Here is an 18944-nt window from a genome sequence, read left to right on the forward strand (position 1 = left end):
TGAAACAATAGCAGAAATGAATTCTCTTCTCAATTCTTCTTTATTCTTAATTCAATTCTTAATTCACTTCTGCTATTGTTTCGAGAAAGGCATGTTGCCGAAATATCACCCCAACTATGTCTCCATTTTTATGTGTTTTTTTCGAGCAATAAGGCTTATACTACTGTCTTATTTAATATTCCTTCATAAAGTCGTGGACGATTGTTTACGCTCTCCGTAAAATAAAATCTCACACATGATTAACGCGCCATCTAGGCAGTCAAAAGCCACCCAGCAAACGTTGAGCCATGGGTGTAGTTGCCTCTGAGAGGAATGGGAGACAAGCTTAACCGCAATGTCGTTTTGAAGCAAAAAAATACGTAATGAATATTTTGCAACAATATTATAGTGTCGGTAGAACGCCTTGTGCTGTGTGGAACGATCGAAGCGATTACAGATGTGAGAGCTAGCTGGTCTGTAAGTAATGCTAAAAACTAATCTTTAAAACCCAGACACCTTCGGCAACCGAAACCAAGAGCTATGTTTAACGCGTTCACAAGTCCACCTTTTGTGGGAATGCTATCGGCGGGAGGCACTGGTGTAGCATTCAGGTGTGATTTTAAAGTCAATATTGTCTTAAAATAGCTATGAACCTTATCAGGCACGACAATGGCATCTGACGAGCTCCGGCAAGTTACAATTACTTGCGGTGTTTGCAATCGTGACAATGGTATCACGAAAACACAAATATCTTGGTTTGATGTTAGACACTATGAACAGGGCCTAACCGGTCATAGAAAGCAACCAGAGCTGTTTGTTTTACATGACCTGCTTTTTTCGATTTGGGTTACGGTGCCTTGCATTCGAAAGCAGTTTCAGGAAAGGTGATACCTGGAGCTTTCCAGCCGATTACCAGCACTCCTATGTGTCGGGCAGTCTCACATGCGCTGGTGAGGTTTAGCTGGTTCAGTCGCCTGTAGTGTACAGTTGGTCTCACGTCTTCTGCTCTAGCTGCTGAAATCTGGTGAGGTTTAGCTGGTTCAGTCGCCTGTAGTGTACAGTTGGTCTCACGTCTCCTGCTCTAGCTGCTAAAATCTGGTGAGGTTTAGCTGGCTCAGTCGCCTGTAGTGTACAGTTGGTCTCACGTCTCCTGCTCTAGCTGCTAAAATCTGGTGAGGTTTAGCTGGTTCAGTCGCCTGTACTGTACAGTTGGTCTCACGTCTCCTGCTCTAGCTGCTAAAATCTGGTGAGGTTTAGCTGGTTCAGTCGCCTGTAGTGTACAGTTGTCACGTCTTCTGCTCTAGCTGCTGAAATCTGGTGAGGTTTAGCTGGTTCAGTCGCCTGTAGTGTACAGTTGGTCTCACGTCTCTGCTCTAGCTGCTAAAATCTGGTGAGGTTTAGCTGGTTCAGTCGCATGTAATGTAGAGATGTTCTCACGCCTTCTGCTCTGGCTGCTGAAATGTGACAAAAATCTCTAAAAGCTGCCCAAAACGGTTAGATCCATGTGATGCACTCGAGAGCGCGTGATCGCCTGGCAACAGCTTTGACCTCTATTATTTAGCTTTTTCGCAAGTTTAAAATTTCACGTGTTCCGTGTAAATCAAATGTGAGAGTAAAATCGTAGAATCGTGGTTATGATGCAATGCTACAGGAAAATCCGCTTGACCATCCAACGCATATAATGTGGCTTACAATCAATATGACGCTTTTGTCACTTAATTCGGCTCCCTGAAGCTGCAAGCTTCTGAATCTGTGAACAGTGGTCGCAAAGATCTTAGCTTCAAGAAAATACGGCAGCCGGCCGGGTCGAGCCACTCAAGCAAGGCTAGCTCAGCCAGCGGCTCCCCTCGCAACCATTTTTGCAAAACTAAGGCACGTCTACTACCCAGCCCCTCATCAGGACAACACCAATGCATCTAACGCACGTCACGAACGTGATAGTGTGGGGCGGAACGTCTGCTGAGCTTGTGATTCGTGTGCCTGTTCCGAATTATATTTGGGGGGGGGGGCAATTCTGTGTGCTGGTAAAAATAAATCAGAGGACTAGATGCATTATAAGTTCAAAGTCCTTATGCTGAGTTAACGACCTTCAGTATACTAGGGGGTACTAGTGAAGCGACGTTGTGGTGCTTATCCGGCCAGCAGGATCGCTGTTCACCACTATAACGCTGCTTAGCCAGTGCCTCCTGGTATATTGCAGGACTTTAACTTAGCATAATAATATTGAAATCATACAACTGAAAAGCCAGGAGCTGATGACCCTTCTCTCTCACATCAAGGAGACTAAATGCTGGTTCCAAGGTCCTCACTGGTATCCTCACAATAAGTATGATCGAGGACAAGTTAGATCTTCTTTTGGCTTGGCCGATTCGGTCGGTTCCATATGCAATATCTAGCGAAGCTTGGCAGAAATTCTGCGAAATGCGGAGCATCGAAGTCATATCTTCATCTGCAGAGCCTCTCAAAACCACCTGAATATTTTCCCTCGCCTGCATCGCACCTTCAGGCAACGAGAAAGCATGGTTGAACCTTTCGACACAAGGCTGTTGTGTTGATGTTTGAAATAGCGACAAATCTGAAAAAGAAAAACGCAAAGACCGTAGCATTTTCAACATCAAGATCGTCTCCTGATCACGTCTACGAACGAAAATCGTCTATCGGTACTAAGCCCTGCATGAGGCATCGGTATGATGCCTCAAGATTGACGCCTTAGGGATTGCTAGTCAAAACAATTATGGCGTTCAAAAGTTCAGAGCAATACAATCTCGGCCTCACTGCGTGTCTGCATCTTGGTGGACTTCTTACTGTCCGTGTTGGCTTCGATTGTAACGAAACCTCTCAATACAAAGCTCATATATATGTATATATATATATATATATATATATATATATATATATATATATGCAAATACATATATGCAAACACATGTATGTATTTACATATACATGCGTGTATATATGTGTATATATATATGCATGTATGTATGTATGTATGTGTCTGAGGATATAAAAATCAGACGGTGCAGCTTGTCAGATGCGTTGCAATGGGCTCTAACTATGGCCTGGGCCGACGCAAGGGCAGTTTGCAGGAGTCGCCTTGCAGACACCTCGTGATGTCCCCGCACTTGCACCATCCCGCCAGCAAGTGAAGAAATTATGTCGGCAGACCTGCAGGCATCGCCCAGAAGGATATCTATGGGATAAAGACCAAAATAAATTAGCTGGCCGCACCTTCTTGGCCTTCAGCTATAGTCTGTGTGCACACCTGTGTTTAAAAGCCTTAAAGCACGTATCAGTTCATGTTAAAAACAGCATTTTGTTTACACTCGCCTTAGACCTCGCTAATCTTCGTGCGGCTAAAGCACCGTCGACAACATGCAATAATAGGCCCTGATTATATACGCAAAACATCCTCTACGCCGGCCCAGGTAATAGGCTTGAATCCTGTTATCCGGCTTCTGATTGGTCTACAGCACCCCGCCGCTCCGCCAGGAGATTTATGACCCCCCAATTGTGCTGCAAAAGGGTTTCTTCAGCCTCCGGTGCGGGTGAGTGACCTTCTGCTGCACCGCGCACCGGCCCAGCTCCTTGCCACAGCCACCATAGTCGCTGATCGCAGCTACTGTGGCCGCTCGTAAATCTCTCATCTCCGGAAAGATCGCTGGCGGAGCGTTACGGAGGCTTTTATAAAAACGGCGCGTGGTCTAAAAACGACCGGCCGCGGGCGAAGCGGTCCGCACTTGCGTTCAATGGCGCAGCTAATTGCGTGGGCTGCTCTCATCCCGGCGTGGAAGTGACATAACTTGGCTCGCAACGTCTCAAAACGCACTAGCAAAAGTGTCGGCCGGCTCATTCCACAGCCCCGAATTCTCGAACCTGGCCGCTGCGACCGCTGGCGCGACAGCCCGTTTGGCCGACCGCGCAGAGCGTGCGACACGGCGTGACCCGTGGGCCACGAGCACGGGCCGCGCGCCACGGGCCCGACTGCGGCACGCGGTCGCGCTGCGCGGCGGGCCCGTCCTGTGGGAAGGGGACGTCCAGCGTAAGCGCGCCGCCGGAAAGTGGGCCTGGCAGCGATTGGGGCGGCGGGCGCGGGAACTCGTCGAGGCTATGGGAATGCCCGCGCGCCGCCCACAGGCACACTAACGCGCCAGTCAAGAGCGCCACGAATCTACTGGCGGCCTGCAGCTCGCCGCGCCCGCGAGTCAATAACGGCTACTAGAAACGTCGTTTTCATTACAAAAACGACCTAACAGTCTTGTTAAGCGACCGTTAGAGGCTATTCTTGTCAGAAAGGTACGATAAACAGTAATTCTAGGTAGGATATTTTGAAGGGACGAACGCCGGGCACGGTGCTTGAAATAATGTCAATAGATGAAGACATAGCAGCAGACCACCATTGCATGGTGCCGTTAGAAGTTGGCCGCCGCCTAACCTCGTTTGAATGAGCTCACACAGCTAAATGAAGCCGTTACATCGGCTTGCAGACCGCATGGTATGGTATTGTATGGGATACTTGTCAGGAATATAAAGAACAGGTTTAGTGCTTTTAAGTACCTGTGAAAGTGACCATTGATCGGTTGAAGAGCCATTCTCTATTTGTATGTGATAGAGAACAGATAGCTTTGCGCGCTTGCGCCAGAACACCAGTGAATTGTGAAGGTGCGTGGGGACGAAGGCATCGTCAGTTTCGTCTCAGTTGTCGGCTTCGTCTGCCAAATTTCAACGCCGAAGGCGTTGGTATGATCTAAGATAGTTGCTTATCATCCGCTATAAAAGGAGCTCAAGTATTCCGCACCGGTCGAGTGGCTTCATCGTGCCATAAGGTTTTGCACAATGGCAAAACTGGCACTGGTGGCATGATCGGTTGCACCCCGTCGTCATGTGACACATGTATCAGGTGGAGCCATCGAACAGAAGGCAGCATTAGCTGTTTGCATCCACATTATGTGGTGACACAAACGGCTATCCCATTAGATCATCTCTTTTCGCTACCAGGTGGCTGTGAGCCTCACAGTTTCACGAGGTAAAAGTGCCACTTCCACGTTTTGAACATCGCATCTTGTAAGCAAAGGGCTGTGAAGACCAAGTTTTCCTAAGACTTGTTTTGATGTCGTTGATGGAGAGGAAGAGCTGTTGGGAACGAGTAATGAATAGCGTGCGAACAAATATGCGCGTTACTGGACCCGCTTCATAACGATAACCACGTGTTCGGTTGGTGTTTAGGCCTGAAAAGACCAATGACCAGCATATTTTGATTTTAGACCTCTTGAAAAGGGGGCAAGGTCTACATAGGGCCTGCTTATTGCGCCCGTTTAAACCCAATGACTTTATGGTTGTTGCTCAGAGCTTCAGCGTGCTAGATCATGCAAGTCCCTGCATTTTTCCTTGAATGGGGCATTGCACACCTCCAATCAGATACATAAAAGCGTGTTATATGTTTTTTGGGTAGCCCGTGCCACACGATTATTCCCTTTTTATTTCAGATTGTGGTAATGCATTGAACAAATGGCCTCAATAGAGTCAAAAATTACTGTTGAAGCCTCCTCTCTCCTGTTGATCACTTTTTAAATATTCACCTCTGTCGGGGTAGGAAAGTAATAAGAGGCGTCCACACATCTTAAGGACTTAAGCCTGGTTTGGGGTTTAGATGATAACATATCGATGGTGTCTCACAATGCAGCTTTTCCAACGAGCAACCTAAAAAACATAGCTGTCTCGAATAGCAGTAAAAAAATGCATGCACTATCCAATGATGCGTGCTTAGTGCACTGAAGGGTTCAGATCAAAATGTTCCTCAATGTCATTCAGAGATTGGTGGTGTGTTAAAGTGCTTTAGGGTGAATCACTTGCCTCACATTTATATTCACTATTTATTTACATAACTTCCTGCATTCTAACGTTATCAAATCATGACTGTGAAAAACTAGGCCCCGAACTGATCTTATTCATGAATGAACTGGTAAAATCTAAACCATACTTGGAAACGTGCCTGAATGGTGGCAGGTGCTTGCATTTACCTCCATTACCCGCTGCTCCAAATGACTGAACCGATCTTGGATTCTGAAATTAACAGAGCTGGATGGGTTATATGCGTGGTATGACTCTGAAATATGCAATACGTAACATTATGTGGTCATTATGAATTTCACTAGACGCAAGCTCGTAGCGCAGATGCAGGCTCGTACTTACCTGCATCAACAAAAGCGACAGAACCGAGTTAAAAACGACAGAAACCGTGTTCCAATACCGTCTCAAAAACAACAGGGGCTAAATTTCTTTCTGTCCAATAGTTCTATGAGTCACTCTAGCGTAAATGTTGAAACTTCTCGAAGGGTAGGAAACAATATCGACTACTTGTTGACACATCTGTCCTGAAGTACACAATTTTTAAGTGTGCTAATCTAGGTGATCACAGAAGGGTCCTTACCAATCAGAGCTATCGAGTGCAGCTCGTTTAAACCAATGCTCCATTGGCTACTAAAATAGATGAAGAAACCGGAGAGAAGAGGAAAGACGAATACCCAGAAAATACTTCTTCAGTTCTAGGCATTTTACCGCTCCATTTTTGAGACCTAATCCTCAGAAATAAACTTTGGCACTTACGTATAATCGTAAAAGGGCTGTAGTTTTTCCATGTTATCAGCCATGATGCCTTGCTGACGAGCGACTACCATCAAAGGTCATTGTCTGTAGCAGCATTGGTCCTGATTCACATTCCGAAAAGTCATTTGCGTGAGAATAAATGGTTCCAAATAAGGGAGTTGAGTTGGTGGCAGAATTGTTTCTGAACGGTCATACGGCCTTTTTCTTGGAGGCCAAATTTCAAACATCATAATAAGTAAGGAAGAGTGACAAAGTGGTGTCACCTGGGTAAATGTAAACGTACAGTTCACTCAAACGAGGCATGAACTACACCTTTGATGAAAAGTTTCCTCAAGTGATACACTCATTGTTCTGTAACGGCGGCGAATAAAGAATGTGTGTGCTTGCGTTCAGCCTTGAGGTATCCAAGCACGATCCTGCTTATCCATCCTGCTTTGCTTAACTTACCGCCTACCGCGAAATCATTTATGATAATCGATCATCAGGGCTCCGAATGTGGCAACGTGTCGCTGCAGCAAAGTATGATTAGTCTGGCCGCTGGAAACACTAGCAGGACGTTCGTGAGAGGTAGATACTATTATATATTCCCATCTTGGCAGGTCGTTGATCGTGCCATCAAATTCGCAGAAAAGCCCTAAACGGCATGCAATGTGCCGCCAAATTACAGACGTTAGGTTGGTTCCTCTTCGCAATTCATCCAAATTATAAAATGCTCCGACGACTCCATATAAGCTGTAATTACCAACGTTTGCGGCCGCGCTTCTCACGTAATGGCTTTACGATGCACCAAAGCCATAGCCGGACGTCGTTGGCCGCCGGCCGGCTCCCTGCGCCGGTCCGGCGAGCGGTCTGATCGACCAGCAACGCCCAGATGCAGGGGCCAAACTGCCGAATTCTATGCGACCATCGCCGCAGGAGAAGTGCCAGCCGGCGCGTGTCAGGTGGCGCATTTCCCATTGGCAAATGGCGGCCGGCCGGGCGGCCGGCGCCGGCCGCCCGGCCGATGCGCAGCCGACCGCTCCAAAGCCAAGACGACGCAGCGCGCTCAACATGGCAGCGCGGCCGGGGCGCCACACCGGCCACTGAGACGGCCGCTCCGACGCCGGCCATTCCAGCCGCCGTGCACGTGCAACACGCGCCGCCCGGTCCGCCAGCGCGCCGCCGCCACACACGGTCCCGATGTGGGTGAGTGGACGACGCCGTCGACGGCGGACGGACGCGTGTGGACGGCGTTTATCGGTTTACAATGCTCGCCCGTGAGGTGATGGCCGCGGTGATGTCTGGTGGTGGTCGTTGCTCCGGTCGTCAAGCCGGCGCTAGGTGCCGCGTTTGCAGTGCGGTCCGCACGTTTGAGACAGGGATTGTAGCTCCTGTGCGGGCGATACGCCGGTTTACACGGCGTTTATGAATGACTCCAGCGCAAGAGCTCTAACCCTATCGTAAAAGGTTTAAGGTCTATAAAATTTAGGACGTGAACTGTTAAACGGGTTAGGCGGATGACTCTGGAGACACCGTATGTGCCTTTGCCGGCTATCAGAGTCCAGCTTTGGCCTAAGGTATGGTACAAACTTTGGTCCGCATCAGACTTTGGTTCGAAATAGATGAGATGGAGCTGGATTTGGGTAGGAATGTAATTAATTGATTATGCTATAGATATGCTTATTGATGTGCGCTTTCGGCATGGTATTAGACACAGCAGTAAAAATGGTCATGCGCTTTCTTGCTATTCAAACCAACTAGTTCAAGAGGAATGTACGTTGGCTGTAATCCAAAAGGACTGTCCTCGAATAACCTAGCAAAATACCACTTTTCAAATTAATGCCGCTCACCGGTCATCAAAGGCCATCCGCCGTGACTACTAGCACACCATGGCCCGGTGACATATCCTCTCACATTGTCGTCATCCGTGCAGCCCATCCAGCCGCTGCGGCCGGGTCGGCGGCGGGCGCGGCCCGGCCGGCCGGCCGAGCAGGCGGCCATGTTGGGCCGGGGCGGGCCGTGTTTGCCGACCGCCGCGCTGCGATGGACGCGCCCGGTGCGTCAGGCGCCACGGCCAGACAGCTGGTGTCTGAACTCCTGTCTGGTGTCTGGCCGGGTGCAGTGGGCTCGGATGGTTTGAGGATGTCCGTTTCGACGCGTTATGTGTTTGGTTCTGATTGCGGCTCTCCTACAGCAACAGGACAGCGGAGCAAGTTGTTTGAGATCCTTGCTGGCTTAGTCACCATTTCTCTGTTCTACATTATGCAGTTATTAAGTTATATCTTATAAACTTAAAGTATTTCTAGCTATTTCAGCGTTCTTCTATGTAATGTGTTGCTTGGTTGGGAAAAAACGATAATTTCCTGCTTGTTTAGCCAGCTGGCTTCCGACCGGGTCTCATAGCAAGTGCAATGTGCAATGTGCAGTATCTTATGGTATTTTTGAGCAATTAGAAGGCAAAATGAGCGTAAGATGACATTAATGTCGCAATGTACCATCTCAAATTTCATAATTCGCGGAGCACCTATTAGTGGAATCAACTAAAGAAGATTTTTTACAGTAATGTCTCTTGGCGTCTTGGCTTGACTGGTGTGATTTGACTCCTACGATCAACACTTATGTGTTTGCGCCTATGTTTTTAATGGTTTGTACATTATACCATGATATGTGATAGTATAACCTATTATCTGTATTCCGCCAACTGAGTTAAGCTCCATAAGAAATATATTTTCAGTTCAAAGTCATACGACAGTAATAGTATATGACGAAAGCAGTTTTCATAGCGAATGTTATGAACATAAATTGTGTTTCAAGGCAAACAAGATAAACCTGCATTGATTGTTTTCTGCCTTTTACTTGATTTACTTGAACTTTATCTGTCTTTTAGCGTTGCAATAAACATAGCATCTGAATCAGAATGAAAGTGTCCTGAGTCCATTCTTGGTCACAGCCTGATGTGATATGTGTATTCATTCACAGATTTACGATTATATCTATTCGAAATTACCGATGCACGATTTGAGAATGATGGTTTACGGACGCCGGCTACATATTAAGACAATTTGAGGAATTCTCAGCTTTGAGATGGCCAATGCACAGCCTTTCAACGACCCATGCGGCGTAAAGTGTCAAGAAGCAGTGCCGGGGATCAGGCGTGGAAGTGCATTGAGATGTTGCCCTTTCAAAACGACTTTCAAGTCACGCAATAAATATACCTTATGGTGATGCACAGCAGCTTCTGATGGCCCGTGCGCTGTTATAGAGGGCTTGAATGCGCCTGAGCTGTGTGGCAATTTCCATCATGATAGCGCATTGGCGTTTTAGTGAAGCTTATGTCTCGGAAAATCGTCAGTGGACTGTCAGAAGGATTTGTAGATGGTTCCCCATAATGTATCGCTGTGATATTAGACTCGCCGGGGATATGTCGGAGCCGCCCTAAGGTCATGTGCATGGAAGTGCGTTCCATATCATTATGTTCACTTACATTTTGCAAGCGGACGCGGTAGGATCAAGACACCCAATCAAGTGCGTTTCGCTAGCCTGCGAATGGCCGCGCAAAAACTGTCCTCCACAACCATGGGACACTTGGTCAAGTGCAAACTGTCAGGTTTCCAGTGTCGCATGTGGGTGATTTGCGTGTCCTGAGACACACAACACATTGTTTATGAAGCTAAATTATTAAGTAGCTTGTGCTATTCCAGAATTTGTGGTTCCAATGGACATGCACTAGGCCCACGACCGAATTAAGCCGCAGGAAATAGACACTTTTACCTGCCTCCTGCTGTGATAAAGCGCTTGCAGTCACGCTGACGTAATTGCTAATTGCTGTGAATGCTTTTAAGCGGTTCAAAGGCAATTCTGTGAAATAAGATACACGTAGAAGCATATGTAACGGCTAGTGGAGGTGGCAATACTGACCGCACACTGCGTCTGGGTCACCGCTAGTTGCCTGGGTCGCCGCCAGGCGGTTGAACCACTGCACCTCTCCACAACTGTCACGAAATGGACGCTGCACTTCCCTCGGCGCACAGCCAGGCCGGCAAACTGAGGCCCGCGTTCATTACGTCCGCGGCAGCCAGCTCCCCTGTTCTGCCCCCATCTATCTGCTCTTTATGCGGCTGAAAGGCCGGCAATGAATGGCCGTCTCCCCTCTCGTGCACCCCGGCCGGGCGGCGGCCATTCGAGCCGGCGGGGCGCAGGCGCGGCACCGGCTGAAGGGATGGCGGCCGCAGGGTGCGGCTCGTCCCCGAGTCCCCGTCATCAGGAGCCTCCGCGGGCGGTGCGTGTTTCAGGGACGGTTCAGGGGACGAAGAGGTGGCGACCGCAGGGTGCGGCCCGTCCCCGAGTACCCGTCATCCGGCGCATCCGCAGGCGGTGCACGTTTCAGGGACGGCTCAGGGAGAAGGGGGATGGTGACCGCAGAGTGCGGCTCGTTCCCGAGTCCACGTCATCAGGAGCATCGGCGGGCGGTGCGTGTTTAAGGGACGGTTCAGGGGACGAAGAGATGGTGACCGCAGGATGCGGCCCGTCCCCGAGTCCCCGTCAGCAGGCGCATCGGCGGGCGGTGCGTGTGTCAGGAACGGCTCAGGGAATGAGGGGTGGTGACCGCAGGGTGCGGCCTGTATCCGACTCCCCGTCGTCAGGCGCATCCGCAGGCGGTGCGAGTTTTAGGGACGGTTCAGCGGCGGGGTGCAGGGCAGTCGCAACACTGGTCGCCGGTGAATCCCGATTTTAGTCAGAAGTGGCATTCGTAAATTATTTGATTGTTCATTATTTGATTGTACATTTCTGTCAGCCCGCTCACAGATTCGTGTGCAGACTGTGTTTGACGGACCACTCATCTTGCATTTGTTGCATAGATATGGGTAATCGAACAGTCGAAAGAAAGAGGGGTTGCCGTGCTGCGGTTCTCCAAGGGCGATGTCCTACCGCCACAGTGCCAGACAGCTTTTAGCTGCAAGATTGCATGTGGTGGCTACGTTGGCTCGGATGCTCAGCTCAGATGGGGACTCAAACCTGCCGCTGAGGGCTTTACCGGCCATTGGGTTCAAACACCCATTTGAAAGAGCTGGCAATGCCCATTATAGTCACCGCAAGCAGTTCGTCTCTCGGTGCTAGTGAGCGAGGGCATGCACAGTAGTCAATGACGGGGAGGGCATGCACACATAGTTACAGGATGAGGGGAGGTCGGTGACCACTGCCCCCTTAAATTTTGTGGCACATAAATTCAACTATATGGTGGACGGAACGAAGTAGCGCCGGCAACGATGTGGCATCGGCAATAGCGTCGTCTCTCACACTCCTTGAGTGTTCATACGTCCTCAGTATGCGTATGGAAGCCGAAACTGTTCAGATAAGTATCGAGTACGAAGAGCTGTTTGTAATATCCGCCCGACCAAGTCGCGCGCACCTGGAATTGTGCCCCACCGTGCACTTGTCGGTGCGGATCATGCATAAGCTTAGCCCAGACAGTTCGCGGATTTGCATTGACCACTATTTTTACGGCTGACGCGCTTTTTAAGGAGGCCATCATTGCACGGACGCGAGCAGAGCATGACCTGGTGGGATCAGGCGAGTGGTTCCGGACGCGAGCAGAGCATGACCTGGTGGGATCAGGCGAGCGGTTCCGGACGCGAGCAGAACATGACCTGGTGGGATCAGGCAACCGGTTCCGGGCGCGATGGTGCATTATTCCAGTCTCCTGGTTTGTTCGGCATGCCATTCTCCAGGCAAGAGCTGCCGGGACGAAAGCATGATGGTGCTCGTTCCCCAAGTACCTCCATGCGTGCCACAAATCTTCAAGAACTGACAATCGGTGATGTTGTCCATGTGCAAATACTGAGATGAAATTCATGGATCATTGTCATTCTCACCTGAGAACGGCGGCGGCCTCGCGAATTGATCAACAGATCGCCTGTGCTCTCCGCATTGAGTTGAGAAGCCCGGTAAGGAGGGAAAGATAGATTGCTCGACGTTCTCGGGACCGTACACCACCTGTCACATGATTATCCTCACGGTTCTTAACACAAGCTCGGTGGTATTTGCACTGCACGCGAAATTGCAGCTCTGATTGCCTGCCCGCATTATCCTTTTATAAGCCTGTCGGAGGATAGAGTCATTCATTTGCATCGCCTCGCGATCAGCAGCGATGCAGTTGTGAGACAGCAGCGTCCCGGCGTGGTCATGTAATGCATGCTCCGCTAGCTAACGGCGCTCCCTCGCCATGATTGCCTTTGAGCGGCGATTCACCGTGCGTGAGTCAATCACAAAAGCTGCATGCATATCGATTGCAGCTTTATGCTATTTTGAGGCATGGTTAAATGGTCTCACGTAAGTCAGGATATTATTTTCCAAACAATCGAAACTCGTTGACGCATGGTAGTACACAGCGCATTGAACTGTAATTAAACTGCAGGACAAAGGGCCTTTGTCGGCTAAGTCAAGATTAGTTATGGTGTTGGATCGGTTGCAAGGTAGATATCAGATGTGATTAGATAAACTAGATAATGCACCTGACAATGCCGTGGCTTGAAGATTGCCATGCAAGGCGAACGAGTTTAACGCATGTATGCACAAATGTTCACTATCCACATTGAAAACCTTGTCCTGCCTTTTCGGGAGGGTGATTTTCAACGTTTTCGCTCGATGGTATTAATGCGAAACTTGCCCGCAAAAGTGCGTGCAGCAGCTTTTAAAAAACCGTGCAAATGAGAAAGATAATATATATTTTGTCCATAGACATTCGACGTCTTCCGCACATGTGTCATGGTAATGCATGGTCTGACATCACAGCAGGCTCCCCTCCCATTGGACGTATGTGTACGGGCTGACATGGTCCAATCCGAGACGACAGCGGTACCAGCTGTAGGCAGAGCTTAAGTCCAACTCAGTCGTGGTCTCCATTATGGGCATCGAAAAACCGCATCGCGGTTTTTGCAGAAGGTCGTTTTCTGCTGTTCGGTATTTGTCAGTTTTCTTTCAGAAAATCGTTTCAGGCTCTGTTGTTCAGTTCAAATGCAGAGCGAGCGAATGACAATTTCGATGATTCCCCCCAGGAACGGGAGGAAGATTGATTTCAATCCAGCAATAGACTCTTTCGAGATGCTGCTGAACGATTAACAGCGATTATCTTGAAGAAAATAATTGCAGCCTGCGGCTGACATTAGGCATAGGGCTATCACAAAATAATGTCGCTGTGAATTCATCCGCGTATCCTTCCTTTTCCATGCACATTATTTTCAGGGATATACTTCCGTAAGTTATTTCCTTGTTCCATTCAACTAAAGGAACATTTATTCAGCCACCTTTATGTTCATTACCGATTGACGTCGACGGCAGTTGCTTAGAGAAAGGATTTGGAACGTTCGATGCTGAGTTAATTCCAGGGTTGAAGGCTCCACAACAGATGATTATTCTAATAGCCATATAATAGGTAAATACAGGTACATAATATGCTGCTATAGGTATAGGTGTATCATAGGTAGCATAATAGCATAATAGTATAACAGTATAAGATATCATGAATAATATATAGTAAAGAATAGTATAATAAGGTACATAGGTATATAGTAGGAGGCTATATAATAGGTAACGCTGACATTACGGCACATCTTACTGACAAAACCAATAATGAGGTGCTGCCTTATTTGCATGTATGCCTGAGTCTATCAGGAGACTTGAAGTGCCTTATGCCATTTTTACCACGTGTGATCGCTTTGGCACTTGGGCGCCCTTTGGTTCCCAAGGGCCCTGATCTCGGGGCATAGCACGGCAGGGACCCCGGCCACCAGCTTTATACCAAAGCGAAGCAGGCGTGAGATGTACAACTTTCATGACCAGGGGACTGCATTTGGGACTCTTTACCGGGGCAGCGTTGAGAGAGATGAGATGCAAAGATGTCCTGAGGCAAGAAATCACCTCTCCTCTTGCTTTTTACGACTCTTGCCACTTGTCCACTGAATACGAAGTACAGTTACACCAGCATACAGAGTGTGGATCAGAAAACCGTTCGACAGAAAAATGTTTGAAAAGCTGGTTAGTTGTTTCAACACCAGTGTACAGAAGCATTTCATTTTGGTGTTGCCGAGAATGCGATGACAATGCTTTGGGAGTACCTCGCCTTTTTCGCTGTGCTGCATTGACTACCATTTTCGGAATGCAAACAGTTACACATCTGAAACCCTCACGGTCTGTGGCCGACTCCACCTAAGACCTGCGGGCGGCAATCAAGACGTTCACAGGCCATGTTTGAACTGTGGACGCATTCGCTGCGCACGGCATGGAACGTGGTCTGTGTACGAAGTATGGTTCGTGCAGCCTAATTTATTGAATCTACGTGCAGCACATCGTCGGTATCGTGATCTAACTGCGTCTTACCACCCGCAACGGTATTTCAAAACCCGTCACTCATCTTCAACGACTAATCTGTGACTAAGCTTAACAATCCCCACATTAGTTACATCATGGTCGCTGTCTGAAGGCACGATCGCCGTAAGATGTGGCAGACTCGGCCGATGCGATCGGAACAGAAGCCGAACCGACGGCGCTATCGCTCTTGGGCGCTGGTGAGGCGGACGCTTTGGCCGATCGTTGCGCTCCCCACAGCCCACCCACAGACCGCGGCGCATTCGCCTACGGCCGGCAAAACAATCACTCTGTCACGGCGCCGTGTCAAAATCTCCATTGAGCGCCATTCCACGGGAGCGTCGGTGCGCCACAACTGGCAACCATATGTCCCACTAATCACTTGCGGCCGAGCCGAGGCGCCATAACGCGATCGCGCGCGCGCCAGCGTCCGGCGGCGCTGCAGCACGTATTATGTGTGTATACGGCGTTGTTATGCACTTCGGAAGTAATACTATGCCTCCATATCAAATCAGAATAGTGTGCTTCGGCAGTGTTTTGTGCTCCATAAAAGGAGCCATAGTGTTCACTTTATGGAGCCGTCGGGAGACTACCCTGCCATCTGTTGGTGGCGGTTCGAACTAGGCCGGCCTTCGCGGCCCGGCGACTCGTGGGCCGAATGGCGGCGATCAATAGATGCTTTCGTGGACGTCAGCCCAACATTTTTATTCGCAAGATAATCCCGCCGGCGGATATAAATTCTGTCTCGCTGCCCGGCAAAATACGAACGGGAGATTAAAGGCAGACACTGCAGTGGAAGGAATTTCAGCACCGCCGGTAGTGTGGAGCGGCACGCTCAGGGCAGTCGGTGACTGTGAAAGTCACATGTGCCGAGCGAGGATTACTGCGAGCATGGCGTGCTTAATAGAATTAACACTGTATTCCGCTTGCCAGAGGAAATCTCGGAGAAAGATGAGGAGCTTGGTCCGTGTCACACACGATGAACATATGTCACGCACGGCGAAATAATTATGATGGCGTGACTGTGTACCGTGTTGTTCACGATGGCAGGAGTAAACAGATGCGCACAAGCTGCATTATGTTGATCGTGCATCGTGTTGCATGGCCCTGACACTATCTGTGTGCTAGGTCACAGCAACTACGGTCCTTACAATGCCCTTCATTCTACCGCTTGGCTAGGGACACGAACGAATATAATTTACAGGATATATCAGCTAATTACTGAGCCAGTACTCGTGAATGGTCTTCTCCATTGCATGCAAATTTAGCATAACTGATGGGAGATGAGGAGAAACCTGAACGGTATTAACGTATGCTTGAAACAAAAGCTTAAACAGCGCTAATAAATATTTCCAGCACAAAGTAACCGCTGTAATCTCCAGTTGTCATGCTTCTAATAGGCCGTGGTCATGCCTTATCGTGCACATACCACGATGCACATTAAACAACACCATATTTGTCCGTACATAAGCTAATTTCGACTCACGTATCCTATCTGATCTTGCACAAATATCCATGCTAAGTTTCCATGTTACATCACTCTTCAGAATGACAATGAACCAGGCTCACTTCCAATATAACCGGGCGGCGTAGCTCACTATTAAAGCAAGTATCTCACCCCGAATGGAGTCCAGAAAATTCCTAGATTGGATTCAGCAAAGTTGATTCCGGCGCGCCTAATCTCATTTTCTGGGCCGTGCCGGCCGATATTGCAGCGCCCTCATTCAGAGTTAGCGCGGCGGCCGGGCCGGCGGCGGCTGGCTCCGACGCCGCCAGCCGCCGAACCGTGCCTGGGCGGCGGCAGGCGCAGGCGACCCCGGCCGTCCTGGCACCTCAGGAGGCTGCCGGGGACGGCGTCGAAGGGAGCGCAGGGGTGTCAGATGACGTCACGTCAAGCGCATGTCCTGTTGCGCGCTGACGGCAAAGCTTGGACTGGGTCGGTGTTGGTGAAGTGACAAGCGGCCTCAGAATCCCGTGAAGATAATTTGCCCGCCGCGTCTACCCGCGTATTTTCCATGCCCACCGTCCAGAATTCCTCGCGCCCGCTCATTTCACGCTCTCGCTGGCTTAACATCGTTCCATTGTCCGTCCAGTTTCTGGGCCGTTTCCCCCTCCCATCCGACGCCATAACCCTGAGAAGTGAGTCCCCATTGGTCCGTCGCCGTCCGGCGTCGGCTAAGAGACCACCCTGCAAACTACGGTAAATGGCAAATACGTCACCTGCTCGATGGCCGCTATTGCCCTCTAGTGGCAGCGGCAGGAGTTAGCTTTACGGTCAATACGGACCTGTCGGGGCGACATAAAATTCATAGATACCGACGCGAGATGAGAGGAGCAAGCGGTGCTAAAGCGCTGGTGAAGAGCTGCGAATGGCTGCGACATACCATACATCTAGAGCAAATGGTGCTGCGTACAATACCGCAAACTCCGCCGTGAAAAACGCGACAGCTGAGCGGTTCGGAGGACACTGATATGCCCGACCGCCGGCCGAGCAGCGCCGAAACCGGACGCGCGAATCATGAAATGGGTCAGGCGAACGGCAAGATAAGGCACTGGGTCAGTGGCACTGAACATGGTCATAAACACAACGCCCAACTTGAGAGGGAAGGGTACCCATAAAAACCAGCAGTAAAAATTCATTCACCCCTTCATCCCATGTCGAGTGGGGAGGGATTTTATCGCCGCTCACTGGGGAGGAGGACGGGACCCTGCCTGCCCCTCCGCCTGTTCCACCACGCGATGTTTACATAGCGTGTGGCCTAGCACCCGTGTCCTGCGCAAACTGACAGATTTATGTTTCAGATTTTGTAAAAATCGCCGGCACGTCCTCGGCGCTGAATTCGCTATCCATGTGGTCGGGTTACGCAGAGTACCTTACACGCGCCCAGACAGAGGTAAATGACCCCGACTGCCGGCCGCGCCCACCGCCGAGATGGGACACTCGGGAGGAACTCGCCCCGATGAGGGACCATCGGCTGCAGCGGGGGCGTGCTCTGCGCACCGCAGCGCGTGGTGTGGATGTAACGCGCCACTCAAATGTTGAGCTCATTGCTGGTGGCGGCCAGCCTGCGGTTAAAAGAGAGGCGGTCTTTCATGCTGAGGCAGAGCGCCTCACGACACATGAAGTGACCGTTTTCGTACATGCTCACACTTCAAGTAGGCTGAAATTGAACCAATGATCATTTCTGTAGCCGGAACGGAACTAAGCTGCAAGCACGTTGTGCATTTGGTAGCACTCGCTGCACGTGATTTTCAGCGGCGTTAATGTCTGACGGTACGACAGGTGTAAGGCCTCACCTATTCAAGTATCTGACAATACACTGGATAAGTTTGATAAAGAAAGTAATATTTTGGATGCACTTGAGAACATGATTTAATTCCCCATGTTCGACTCGCCAAACTAATGCAGACAGCTAAAATGAAAGCTAACAGCTGTGTTAGCTTGCTTTCCATTTCAGCTACAGTGAATCAATGCGCAACATTTCAATGGCTTGCATGGCTGGCGATTGCTACTAAGATCAGAGGAGACACAAAAAACGCATTAAAGTGGATTAAACGAGTCGTATGAACAGTAATGAGCAAAAACTTACGTGAAGTAAACTGAACATTTGGCTAGCTTGGCTTAGATTATTCATTAGTGTGTATGACATTTAAAAGATTTGCATTCTAAAATCACACATGTATGCTTAACTGCTTTCAACGCCAAGACATTAATCTTCAGAACTAACGATGTACGAGAAGATTTATTTTTGTCTACAAATGAAAATGAATAAAGTGTGTCATAACAACAATGGGTAGAATTATATTATGCCAAGATGAGCACATATTCGTCTAACTTGGAGGGCTTAAGTTCATTTGTTGTCAAGTTTACAAGTTCACTCACTCAAGTTCATGATATTTGGAAGCTTTTTATTGGACGACAGCATCTAGAAAGGTGTCTTAAATGCACCCAGTCACTAAGATATTGAATGTATTGAACATGAAGCTGCCGCAGCAGCTTGGAAAGGATAAGCTAT

Source organism: Pollicipes pollicipes, unplaced genomic scaffold (assembly GCF_011947565.3).
Source record: "Pollicipes pollicipes isolate AB1234 unplaced genomic scaffold, Ppol_2.1 Scaffold_7261;HRSCAF=8764_pilon_pilon_pilon, whole genome shotgun sequence".
NCBI classification, from domain to species: Eukaryota; Metazoa; Arthropoda; class Thecostraca; order Pollicipedomorpha; family Pollicipedidae; genus Pollicipes; species Pollicipes pollicipes.